Source organism: Vombatus ursinus, unplaced genomic scaffold, assembly GCF_900497805.2.
Source record: "Vombatus ursinus unplaced genomic scaffold, bare-nosed wombat genome assembly UNPS02014770.1, whole genome shotgun sequence".
NCBI lineage: Eukaryota > Metazoa > Chordata > Mammalia > Diprotodontia > Vombatidae > Vombatus > Vombatus ursinus.
The window spans coordinates 8,309,518-8,322,975 of NW_020954548.1; the positions used below are offsets into that span (position 1 = coordinate 8,309,518).

Consider the following 13,458-nt stretch of genomic DNA (forward strand, 5'->3'; position numbering starts at 1 on the left):
AGAATTTCTTGGTTTGGGCTCAGACTCTCAGGGGCTCAACTTGGGTTTTAGCCTTGGCTTTTTCTCTGTTTCCTTTTCCTTGCACAGTTCTGACTCTGTAGGACCCTCTGTTCTTTTCTGTAAGCCTAACAGGCCCCAAGAAGATGTTGATTATAATGGTAGCAGGCCTTCTGCAAGACCCTTGCTGCTGCCCTGACCCTTTGGGCTTCCTGCATTCTGTGATGCCTGCACCTAGCCTCTGTGCTAATTTGTCCTGTTTCTTCATCATCATCATCATCATCATCATCATCATCATCATCATCATCATCATCACTAGCCTACTATGTACCAGGCCTTATTCTAAACATTTTTATAAATAGTCTCATTTTATCTTAACAATGGCCCTTGGAGTTAGGTGCTATTATCTCCATTTACAGATGAGGAAACTGAGGCAAACACACATTAAATGACTTGTATGAAATCATATTTGAACTCAGGTCTTCCTTACTCCAGGCCCAACATTCTCTCCACTGTGTCAAGCAGCTGCCTCAAATTTCCTATTCTGCCTTGGTCTCTGCTGCCTGGGCAGTAACTTCACACCCCTGCTTGGGCCTGAATGCTGCAATGCCTGGGCACTGGTCTGGCTCTGTGTCCCACTCTGTGTCTCTTCTTTGTCTTTTGCCTACTTTGGCTTGTCTTCACTCAGAGCAAGTATGTGCAATCCTCAACATGAGGAAGGAACTTATAGCTACTTCTCTTTGTTTTTTGCCATCGTTCCTTCTAGAACATTTTTAGAGCTTGATTGGGATATTTGTGGTATCACCTGGGACCCTCTAGGTTCTAACACATCACCTTCTTTTAATCTATTTTTTCCCAACACTCCCTACCCCGACCCCAAGGCTCATCAGGGTCTGAACATTTTTCCCCAAGGCAACTGAAAAAAAAAAAAAAAACAGTCTCAAACTCTTAGTGGGGAAACTCGACTCTTCTGTTTCTCTAAATTCCCAGTTATATATTGTCCTCTCCCCAATCCCAACGATTGTGGCAGAAATACAGCTCAGTAGCAGACACATTTGGGCTGTTTCTTATCTTAGCATAGGTTGTTCAGAGTATCCTCGGAGCTTGCTTGCCTGATTCCAGCTGGCCAAGTTAGTTCAGTAAATTGGCAAAGCAATCTTTTTAATGGCCACTCAATAGGAAGAGCTCAGTGGCTCTTAGAGAGTGAGCCACGCTCATTTGTCACTTTTCTCTTTCAGGCTGCAAAGTAAATGAGTGTCCTTCCAGCCTTTTGCTAGACTGGTAGGGGTGGGCGCTGGTCATTTTTACCCCACCCCAGCCATGGTTCAGCCATTCTCATGTGGCACCTAGGAGAGAGGAGCTCAATTAGGCGAATTTGAGCTCTAGCTTTTGGCTGTTTCTTCTGTTTGTGCTTTTTTGCCTGATCGTAGGTACCTTAATAGCAATCATGAGATGGCTATACACAGTCTTGGAGATAATCTCATGAATTAGAGAATTTGGAGATTGTGTTGGCAGCAGGAGTTTCTGCATTGGAGAAGAAGACCATCAACTAGAGGCTGACCCTGGGCCTTGGCTCAGCTTGCCGGAAGACACGGACCTGGAGTTATTGATCAGTGCAGAAGTGACCTGCAAAACATTTCACGTCCTGATATTTAAGTCTCTACCTCCTGGAAGACTATAATAGTAGTTAATACTACTACTTGGCCACTTTGTTTAAGTTTCTGTCAATGAGAGATTATGAGAATAACAGCAGTTATAAGTTGCCGTGTCCTATTTTAAGTCTTTTGTCAATTCAAGCTGATGAGAACCTTCTATGTGCAGTATTTCTTTTGTGTGTCAAAAACAAATACCTGTCCCATACCTAATTCACATTGTGCAACAAGTGCTTTTCAACTCCTCACTTTGGGAAGACCCTAGACAAGAGCCAAACCTAAGCTTTAACTAATTTCCTCCTGATGGGCCAGGGTAGAGTTGTGTAACAAACTGAAAGGTGTGAGAAAAGGAACTTCTCATTAGGGGCCATGTTCCCCCAGGACAGAGTTTGGTTTAACCACATTCCTGGATCCAGAGCAGATGGGCCCCTTAGTTCAGAGGAAGAGCTGGAGCATACCTCAACTCCCTGGGCCCAGGCTTGGTGCTATGTGGTGGACATACCAGTTACTGTTTTTGCATGAGATTAGTTTTCTCACAGTTTTCTTTTGTGCCTGTCTTGGGTACTAACAAGAGCTTTGATTGGATTTGAGGAGGATTTCCCCCTCCCAAATGGTTCCTTGTGGGGAGCCTTATTTTGTGGCCTTTTACAGCAGTATTTTACTCTCAGAAAGATGAGTAATCAATTCTTGCTCTATAGTATTGAACACATAAGTAAAAGTCATTAAGGAGAGCCACCACCTGCCATAAACAAACTTTGGGTTTTAAAGAGGAAAAAACCAGCAGCCTCACTCTCTCACGTTCTGCTTAACCCTTGGTTAATAAAAATCAACCATGTTTAAATGTACTCTCCTAGTACAGACTGTATCTGCTGCCTAGTTGGGGGTCAAAAGGATCATCACCAGAACCTTGGCCACTAAGTCATGAATTTTTAAAAAATTCATGCAACAGATTAATGTGCAAAATGACCATCAATCAATAAACATTTATTAAATATCTACTACGTGCCAGGCACTGTGCTAAACACTAGTGATACAAAGAAAGGCAAAAAGCAGTCCCTGCTCTCAAGAAGCTTACAATCTAATGGTGGCCTGTGCAGGACTCTTCTCATTCCACAGTCAATGAGGAAGGGAACGAGGAAAGGAATAAATATTTGTGTAGCACTACTCTGTGCCAGGCACTGTGCTATGAACTTTTTTAAAACAAATATCTCCTTTGATCCTCACAACAGCCCTGCTGCAAGGTAGGTGCTATTATTATCTCCATTTTACAGTTGAGGAAACTGAGGCATCAGGTTAAATGACTTGTCCAGAGTAAAAAGTATCTGAGATCAAATTTGAACTCAGGTCTTCCTGAACCCAGGCCCAGTACTCTATCTACCGTACCATCAGCTGTGACTGTGATAGAATGATGGAAAAGAGGGCAGAAGCAGCCGGTAAAACTATCATTACTGGAACATCTACAAAACATTATTGGTGCTTTTAATTAGAGATATTTGTCCAAAGACCAACCAGGTGAGCTAATGCTAGAAAAACTCAACCACACTCATATTGCCATTTGTATGGAAAACAGAAGCAGAATACAAATCACAGCAGAAGGGACATTTTGGGTTATTATTTTGTTAAATTTCATTCACTTTAAAAAAAAATTCTAAATAAAGAAGTATTTGTTTCATGTATGATATATGTAGTATATGTGATATATTTATTTACACATACATATATACACATATGTGTACATATATACACACACATATATATGTGTAGATAGATAGCATTTGAATAGTTTAAACTCTTCCTGTCTAGAATGGGTTTCTGCCTGTTTCTTCTTATCCTGCAGCTAGGTGGTGCTGCAGATAGAACAGTAGACTTAGAAAGACCTGAGTTCAAATTCAGCCTTAGACACTTATTAGCTGTGTGAGCCTTGGCAAGTCACTTAATTTGGGCCTCAGTTTCCTCATCTGTAAAGTGGGGATAATGATAGCATCTCCCAGGGATCAAATGAGTTAATATATTAAACTTGAAGCACTATATAAATGCTAGCTATTGCAGTTTACTATTTGTTAACAGAAAAAGAGAATGTATGTTTTAACTTTAGTAATTTGGAACCAATATTGTACATATGTTTAATTTGATCCTTTTAACATTGTCTTCATTTACATTGCTAGAGTGATTATGGGCATTTTTCATTTGGCCTTGGTATCTTCATTCTGTCAGTTCCCTCATGTTTCCCTGAATCTTTCATATTTGTCAATCCTTATGATATAATAAGATAGCACTACATTTATATACCATGACTTTCCAGTCATTTGCCAATAATTGAGCAAATTATTTGGTTTTAGTTCTCTTACAAATGTGCTGTTATATTTTGTTGTTCAGTTGTTTCATGTCCGATTATTCGTAACTCCATTTGGGAGGTTTGCCATTCCTTCTCCAGCTCATTTTACAGATAAGAAAACTGAGGTAAATAGGGTTAAGTGACTTGCCCAGGGTCACCCAACTAGTAAGTGTCTGAGGTCATATTTGAATTTAGGAAGATGAGTCTTCTTGACTTTAGACCAGGCACTCTATCCATTGTACCACCTAGCTGCCCCCCTGCTGTTTTATTGTTATATACATAGATAACCTCTTTATGTCACTGACATTCTTTAGAGAATAAACTTGATTATGCAATTACTGGACTAAGGAGTATGGAAGTTTAAGTATGAATGTTTGCTTTTGTTAATAGCTCAGTATAAAATAAAGGCATTGAAGTGGCTCAATGGATAAAGGACCAGCCTAGAGTCAGGAAGACCTGAGTTCAAATCCAGCCTCAGACACTCACTAGCTGTGTGACCCTCGGCAAGTCATTTAACATCTGTTTTCCTTAATACACTGGAGAAGGAAATGCAAACCACTCCAGTATCTTTGCCAAGAAAACCCCATAAGGGGTCATGAAGAATTAGATACAACTGAACAACAACAAGTATAAAATAGATTTTTTTAAAAATTGCAATTAGATGGAAGGCTACTGTTCCAGGTTTGAGGAGAAACTAATCCAGAATCTGGCACAGAGGGTTTGATTGTCCAACAAATAACACCACCTCATGGGACACCTTACAGTTCTCACAATGAATATAAGCAAAATGACCATCATAAACACAACTGAAGCTGATGCACCAACGTCTGTTCAGAAACAGAGGGGGTAGAGAAATGATATAAAGAACTTGATAAGGTTTTCCAAATGAAGTCAGGTGACTACAATGTAAAGATGCAATCAGGAGAGAACAGCAAAAATTACATCAGAAAGTATGGATTGGGAGCAAAGGCTTGTGGATCACTGAGAAATCTCACACTTATGCATTATGAATGTTTTCTTGGAAGGTGGTTGACATGATGAGCCCTAAATGACATCACAGAAAAGGAAATCTACTATATTTTAACAGGCAGGAAATGATTGGTTTACTGATGTGGGAGTCATTCCAGAATCAGCTGTCTGTGTATAGTCAGTTTATTGACTGGTTAGGGCAAAGGCCAAAATCAATACCAAATTAGAAGAAAGGATAAAGATGAGAAGAGAGACACTAAGTGCAATTAAAGCAGCTCCAATTTGACATGTTGAAACATACTGTTGACTCCAAAAAAAAAAAAGTGGAAAATGAGCAAAGGTAGAGGTTTTGACTCTATCAATATTTCTTAGAGAAATTCAACCAATACAAAATAGTAGTCATAGCAAGAAGGCCCAAAAAGCCCAGAAACCTCCTCAGCTTGCAAACAGTTTTGTCTCCTGCAACCAGAGATGTGACAGTCTAAGGCAGCACTGCTTTGTAGTATAAGATCATTTGCAAACAACGCAGAAGATGGATGTTCCTAGCAGATTCCCATCACATAATAGCAGTTGAGGGAAAATGATCCTGCAGAAAGCTTGACCTAGCAACCAGCTGAGTCAGATCACTCAAAAGAATATTTATGGATGAAACTGGAAGTAGGAAAACAAATAGATATAAGGTGGAATAGATGTTTTGACCTCCCCGCAGCAAACTGTTCTCATCAGAAGCAGTAGTGAGTCAACAGATTTGGATTCAACTATGTCCGTACCAATCGTACTACTGAGGATATGGTCTTGACGATGAAAAAGATGAGGCTGGAAAGAGCTATAAATGCATACAGTACTGAGAAAATCCATGAGGAAGGTACTTAGGGATCAATTTTCAAGATAGCTTTAAGAGGGAAGTTATTTCAGGAGAATAAAGACGTTCATGAAATATACTTTTATTAAAAAATAAAGGTGACTGAGAAATATCAGCAACTACCAAGTCATATACCTCCCCTTTTATTTTTTTGAGATTTCTGAATATTATTTGCTGACATATCTTTGATGAAAACATGACAAGGAACGGGGCAGGCAGTTCTATGAGGAGTAGATTCTTTCTAATCTCATGCAAAAAGTATACACTTGGAGCCACAATATTCAAAACAAATGATTGCTTTTAGTACAAAAAATACAATTAAGAAAGGTTCCATGGGGTCAAGGGCAGGTAGATGATGCAGTAGATAGAGTACCAGGCTTACAGTCAGGAAGATCTGAGTTAAAATATGGACTCAGACACTTACTACCTATGTGATCCTGGGCAAGTCATTTACCCCTGTTTGCCTCAGTTTCCTCATCTGTAAAATTAAAGCATACCAGAAAAGGAAATGGCAAACCACTCTAGTATCTTTGCCAAGAAAACCCCATGGACAAAAGTCCAAGGGTCACATAGACTCAGATACAACTGAACAATAATCATAGGGTCAAAGAGCCCTAAGGCCAGAGGGACAGCATCTGTATCAGGTTCAGACAGGCCCCTCTAATCCAGATGTCCCCATGGGAAGGCTGTGGCCTGTATCTCAGATCATCCCTCTGGGGGAGGGAGAACAGCTTTCCACAGGTTTGTTTCTTTCTACTTACTACACAGGCTTTCACAGATCATTTTTAGAGATCTGTGTTCTCTCCCACAGTCACACAACAAGCTTGGCGGTAAGAATACAAGGTCCTACTATGCCTATTGTTTGTCCATTAAAACAAAAGAAAATAAAACCCAAGTGTTTAACTAGGCATACAAAAATGCATCCTTAAACATCTTCAAATAAGGTGTCAACCACACATAAGTTAAAATAAAACCATGGTGTGTGACCCAGGTGACTGCAGATATCATTTTATTCAGTCAGCCAGAAAAGGGTGCTTTGGTCTGTGAAGTCACAGAAATGGTAAGGGTGGAATCACAGGGCAATCGATCGGCAGCCTTTCCCGGAATAGTAGAGCTGATTTGATTACTACTTCCATAGCAAGAGTTGGAAATGGGGATGGGGCTGGGGAAGCACAAGGAGGAATTGCAGGAGGATAGACTGAGGGCAGCTGCGGTTGGATCTAAGCCCCAGCGCAAATGGTAAAGTCTCAACAATTAGGAGGGCATAGCCTCAGGGCAGGGTGGAGAGGCAGCAGGAACAGCTGGGCAGCATTGCAAGGGACAACTGTCAACTGGGCAATCGGCACAAAAATCTTTCTCAATCACAATCAGCTGTTTGGGACTTATGTCCTAAAGAGTCTTCAGTTACTCTGAGAACAAAGGATAATGAGGAAAATAGGAAGTCGTGGAGCTGGAAGGCACTTAGAGGCTATCTAATTCAGCCTCTTCATTTTATAGACAAGGGAATTGAGGCCCAGGAGGTAAAGGGATTTATCCAAGGTCACAAAGGTAATACACATCAGAGGTAGGATTTGAACCTAGGTCCTCCTCCCCCCATTAGACTTTGAGCTCCTCGAGAGCTCAAAAAAAAGACGGTGTCTTTTGCCTTTCTTTGTATATATGGACCATACTGTCCCTGGGTTTTTCTTGACAAAGATACTGGAATGGTTTGCCATTTCGTTCTCCAGCGGATTAAGGCAAACAGAGGCTAAATGACTTGCCCCGGGGTCACATGGCTAATAAGTGTCTGAGGTCAGATTTGAACTTGGGTCTTCCTAACTCCAGGCCAACTACTCTATCTCCTGAGCCTTCTAACTGCTTCTACCTGGTACACAGTAGGTGCTCAATACATGCTTTATTGACTGGCTGACTGATTCTCTCTTCAAAGCCAGTGTTCTTTCTTGTATCCTGAGGCTTTGCAGAGACTGATCCATTTAGGACCATAGGATTTAGATTTGGAAGGACTTACAGCATCTTGGTCTGGTGGAAAGAGTATTGCATTTGCCATCAAAAGATTTGGGTTCAAATACCGATTACTACTTCTGTAACCTTGATACGGTCCTTTCTCTTCTCTAGCCTCAGTTTTCCCATCTATAAAATGAGGGAGTTGTACTAGAAAATCTCTAACGTTCTTTCAGTTTCTAAATTCTATAATCTTAAGATTCTTCCATTCTCCAAACTGGTATAACAGTCTTAACTCTTTACTGTTAATCTGATGCTGCTGTACAGGGCCAAGGAATTCATTAATCCTGGCTTATATGTGGCTTTTCCTCCTCTCTCCCATGTTATATCAGTGATGACTTAGCTCCCATCTCTTCTTTCCAAAGTGTATGTAGTTTTCAAAGTCTAATGTAGTTTCTTGTTTTCTTCTATCATTACAAAGATAGCATGAACAACCCCAGCAACTGGTCCCCAAAGCCTCTCCTATCTCAGCACTAGAATTTCTGGCCAGGCTTAAATTCCCACACTACTTATAAAGTGGTTCGTATTGGGGTCTCTGTGACTGGCAAGAATAGTCAGGTATATAGGTAATAGCTTTCCCATAAGAACACAGCTCTGACCAAAAATCAGTTCTTTGCATAAATTAGTAGGACTATATTTTGGGGATCAAGTCACTCATGACCATTCTCTTTCAGTTCAGGCAGTGCAAAGTTAGAGAGTAAAGTTAGAAAGGGGCCCTTAATATTTTGCCTGGCTTCAGTTATTACAATTTATTTCCAGCTTAAACTTAGGAAAATTAAATCCTGAAAATATTCTCCATCCGAAAAGGACAATTCATCTCTTTTCGACTTGAGGGAATCATGGAATGCAGGTTTCTTTCCTCTCCTTTGTTTCCCTCCTCCTCCTGCCAATATGAAGCTTCTCATTCTCATTTAGCTCTGAAAGGTCACCTGGAGGGTTATAACAAGGGATTGCATTGTGCGGTGTTGTGGATTTTTTTCTGAAGTCAAGGTAAGCCTGGGGCACCATGAAATACTTTGTACTTTCCCAGGATTCCCCAGGGCCACTGTGATAATAGCCAAGGTCATATACTTGTGTGCTCCTGAGCAAACCTTCTAACCTCTTGGTCTTATCAACTAAAAAAATATAGTTGGTAGCTCACAAGGACACTGCGTGACTCTGTAAAGTATTAAAGTGTAAAAATCTGTATACAATCTGCCACAGAAACCTGTAAACCCATATCAGAAAAGCTACATAATAAGATGTCAAACAGAGATCACATCAATCATCCCTGTAGATCAAACGTTTAGAACTAGAACAGATCTTAGAGGTCATTAAGTCCAACCCTTTCATTTTTACAGGTAAGGAAACTGAGGCCGAGAGGAGCTTAGGTGACTGGCCCAGGGTCCCACAACCAGTAATATCTGAGGCAGGATTAAAACCTGATTGTTCTTAACTTAACAAACCCAGCATGTTCTCCATTTCATCATGATACCTCTCGATCTCCTAAGTCCATCTCCTGCTTTCTTATTTGACATTATGGTCCACGACATAACTTTTGAACTGAGTAGTGATTAACATGGCCTATACAGAAACTCTTCTTTTCACTGTATTCTGAAAGGTCATGATGGAAAAGTATGGCAGCCAAGCCTCTGGTTTACAAATGCCTGGCTTCCAAACATCCTTTATCTGCCGATGGTTTCCCTCATTAGAAGCTGACCTGGGAAACTCCCTTTCATTTCTCTACCTAAATCTCTCTCTGTAGCTTCTGGGGAATCTTGGGATGCCATTTTCTTCCTGTCTACTTATTCACTATGTACAGGACTCTTTTCTTTATCTTCCCCTCCAGGCTGATGCTAGAACCTGCAGAGGTCAGAAGCCTACTCTTATGGTCCTATAGCAGTGGGAATTCCTGGTGTTTCTCCTGGAGTTTATAGAGTCCTAGATTCAGAGCTGGAAGGGACCATAGAAAATGGCTTGTCCAACACCTTCATTTTATAAATGAGGAGGCTGAGGCCCATGGATTCTGCTAGTGGGTGGCAGATTTTTTGTTATGTTGGAAGCTATCTGTTGACCCTTAGTATATTACTCCCAAAATAGTTAGCCTTCCCCCTTACTCAGTATCTAGCCCTCCTCCCCCATTCACTCTTCCCAGCTGTTGCTCATCTGTTTCTATCTGGAGAACTTCTGGTATTTTGAACAGATTGATCACCCTTTCTTTGCTTCAAGGCTCATTTCTCAATGTCTCAACAATTCTAAAAATACCTCTTTTTTTTTTAAACTACTAAAAAGAGAGGAGTAGATAACACTCCAAGGTCAGAAGCAGATTAGACAGTGAATAGAGAATTGAATGCAGGAGTTTGGACGTTGAGTCCAAGGCTTTGTCTATAAAATCAAACCAGTTCTCAGAGAGCTTTCTAAGCTCTCTAATATTTCAAGTACATAAATCGAGATAGTTTTCTCTGGAACAATAAAATATCAGCTCTTCAGAATTCAGACTGAGACCTGAAGTGAGGAGGATAAGCTACAAATTTATTTCAGGACATCTGCTGACCTTGACATTTGACAAATGTATGTCTAAATTAAAACACTGCAGGACCATGTTGTCTCTCTTTCCAAAAGCAACTATTTATTTTGATCTGCAGGTTTTCTCAGTAAGTTGGATGATCTTGGTACCTTTTTAGTAATTCTTGTGGTAAATGATTTCCTAATGTTGTAATCATTGGATTAGAGACTCTCTCATGATATGAAAAGTCCAGGAATACTACTTTGAGGGATTTTTTCTATTGGTAGACCCAGAGTCTCTACTCAGGAAACCACCCCCCCACCCCCCACCCCCAGTATACTGGGCCAAATTCTCCCCTTGTGCCATGTATTTAATCCATAATTTTATAGAATAAAGTTTTATTAAAAGGAAAGGAAAGAAACAGAAATATTCGATGACCAATCATTAGTGCCAAAGGTTTATGTAAATCCCTAGAGTCACTTCCAGTTTTAAGTATGAGAGTTTTTCTTGTGGAAGCCCTGACTTAACACATCCTGTCTGGGCTTATGACTCGTTAACACTGGAAAGGGGAGGGTGGATAGTAATGGCCATCCCTTCTTGCCCATCCACTAGCATAGATCCATAGTATACAATCTCTCAGTTTTTCAGGTAAGGCTAGAGATTCTCTGTGGAGTCCTTCTGCCTTCCAAGGCTGTATCCTTAGTATAAGATGAGGAACCCTAACTGTGGTTGTTCCCCGAAGATTTTGTCCTGGACCTTTTTCTCTTCTTCTTCTACATTTTCTCTCTTAGATGAGCTGATGGGTTTAACTATCATCTCAATGTAAATGGCTCCCACATCTACATAACCAGTCCCAGTCTCTCCCTCAGGCTATTTAGTCACACATCAGCAACTGCCTATTGGATGTTTCAAAGTTGGTGTCCTTTAGGGATCTCAAAGTCAACATGTCCAAAATTGAACCCATCAATTTTTCCCCAGATTTCTCCCCCTCTTTTGAATTTCCCAATTTCTGTCAAGGGCCCTATCATTCTTCCAATCACGTGGGTTTGCAACCTTGAAATTATTTCCAGTTCCTCTCTCCCTCATCCTATGTATCCAATTGGCTGCCAAATCCTGTCATTGCTAGATATCTCTTTCATCTGCCCCCTTCTCTCTACCCCATAACCACCATCCTACTTCAAGTGTTCATCATCTCTGGCTTGGACTATTGTAATAGCCACAGGTTATTACAGTCAGTCAAATCTCCATGTTTTTGTGAAGGTGATTTTCCTAGGACGTGGATATGACCATATTACTCGCCTGTTCTATAAACCCACATGGCTGTCTTTGCCACCAGGATCAAATATAACCCTGTCTGTTTTAAAGCTCTTCATAAGCTAACCTCAATCTACCTTTCCAGCTTTATTATATATGATTCCCATTGCCGTACTCTCTGGTCTAGGCACCAAACTGGTCCCCTTGCTGTGGTCCACACATTCCATTCCATCTCCCATCTCTATGTCTTGGCAGTGGCTGTAGCTCATGGCTGGCATACATTCCATCCTCACCCCCACCTCTTAAATCCCTTTATTTTCTTCAGCACTCAACTTAAGAACAACCTTCTCCTTTTATATTCCCCACAGGTGATAGTATTTTCTGTTCCTCGCAGGTACTGCCTGCTCCACATTATTTAGTGTCTTTTTTATATTCTTTGTAAATTCTTACACATGTCCATTTTGTCTCTCCCAATAGAATGAAAGCTCCTTGAGGGTAAGAACTGTTCTTATCCACAGCATCTGCACAATGCCCGGCACATAGTAGGTACTAAAAATGCTTATTGATTAATTGATTGATGACCTATCCAAGACTTAATGGGTTCTTCCCCAGTAGGTTGTGAGGCCTTTCCTAAAAAAGGTTCTCAACTTAGACTATTGAAAACCTTGTGGTGGGGAAAATTTAGACTCACTACACACATGTATGCATAAATTTTCTAAGCATGATTTTCTCATTACACAGGAGTTCTAGACTACCCACTGGCAAACCTCTGTCCAGGAAGACTTTCAACTGGCTAAGCAAGTCATCATCTTCAGATGGAGGCTTAATGCTTGGAATACATATACTCATATGCTAATAAATGAGCCTTTCCTATTTGGTTAAGATTTCACTCTATTTCTAATGCAAACTGAGACACAAATTTGAAAGGTGTTGCTGGAGGAATAACCTGGCTTAATGTAATGGGTAGTAAAATGTTTTGAGGTCAGAAAGCTACAAGAAAAGTCATGACTTCTCTGTCTTTGTTTTTTTCACTTGTAAAATTAACAAAATAGTTTCTCTTCATCTCAGAGGGATAAAAAGAGGAATAATGAGAAAAGCAGCATATTATGGTAGATAGAGCAATATCTTGGAGTCATTTTCCTCATTTCTAAAATGGGAATAATAATTTCTGCTCCACTTTCATCTTTAACCCAGTTATTATGAGGATCAAATGACATACGCTAAAGTGCTTTGTAAGTTGCAAAGGCTACAAATTCAATCAGCAAGCATTTATCAAGCACCTACTGTTTGTAGAGTACTTGTGTTTATTGTTGGGGGTGATACAAAATTCAGATAAGACATGTTCCCTGCCTTCATGGAGTTCTTTGTCTACTCTACAGGTAAGATATCCACAGCTATAAAATGTCATGTTAAATAATAAATACATTAGGGGAGTGCAAAACAAAGTACAAAGTCCAGGTCAAAGGGTTAAACTGTGAGCTCCCCGAGGACAGACACCTTGTTTTATCCAGACTCTGTATTCAACCCAGCTTAGCACAGTGCTCTTGCAGGTCAGGTTCTTAATGTTTGTTAAAATGAATTGAGTTAATATGTTTCAATTTTTCTATAGATTAAATCTTATTACAGTGAATTTATCTACATTTTTTGCTTATTCTGAAGTTTCACTCCATAGATGGCATCTTGAAATGTATAAGTATCATAGGGCTATAATACTTATAGCTGGAAGGAGAATATTAGAGATCATCTAGTCCAATATCTTCATTTTTCATATTTGAGACTTAAAAATCTTTTTGTTATAGAGAAACTTTTGTTATAAAGTACTATAATTTGTCTGTATGAAATCTCTTAGGTCAAGTCTTCACAGTCTCAGTTACCTAGAGAGTTATTCAGGGTCAGTCAGTCA

At 40.1% G+C, this 13,458-nt stretch overlaps 1 long non-coding RNA gene across 1 annotated transcript; it reads left to right on the plus strand.

Moving 5' to 3' along the window:
• Positions 1 to 6,974: 6,974 nt before the first annotated feature.
• On the plus strand, positions 6,975 to 12,388 carry LOC114043680. The gene is made up of 3 exons (XR_003569142.1): positions 6,975 to 7,054; positions 12,033 to 12,101; positions 12,297 to 12,388. It is a non-coding gene; the product is annotated as an uncharacterized LOC114043680 (long non-coding RNA).
• The last annotated feature ends 1,070 nt before the right edge of the window (positions 12,389 to 13,458 follow it).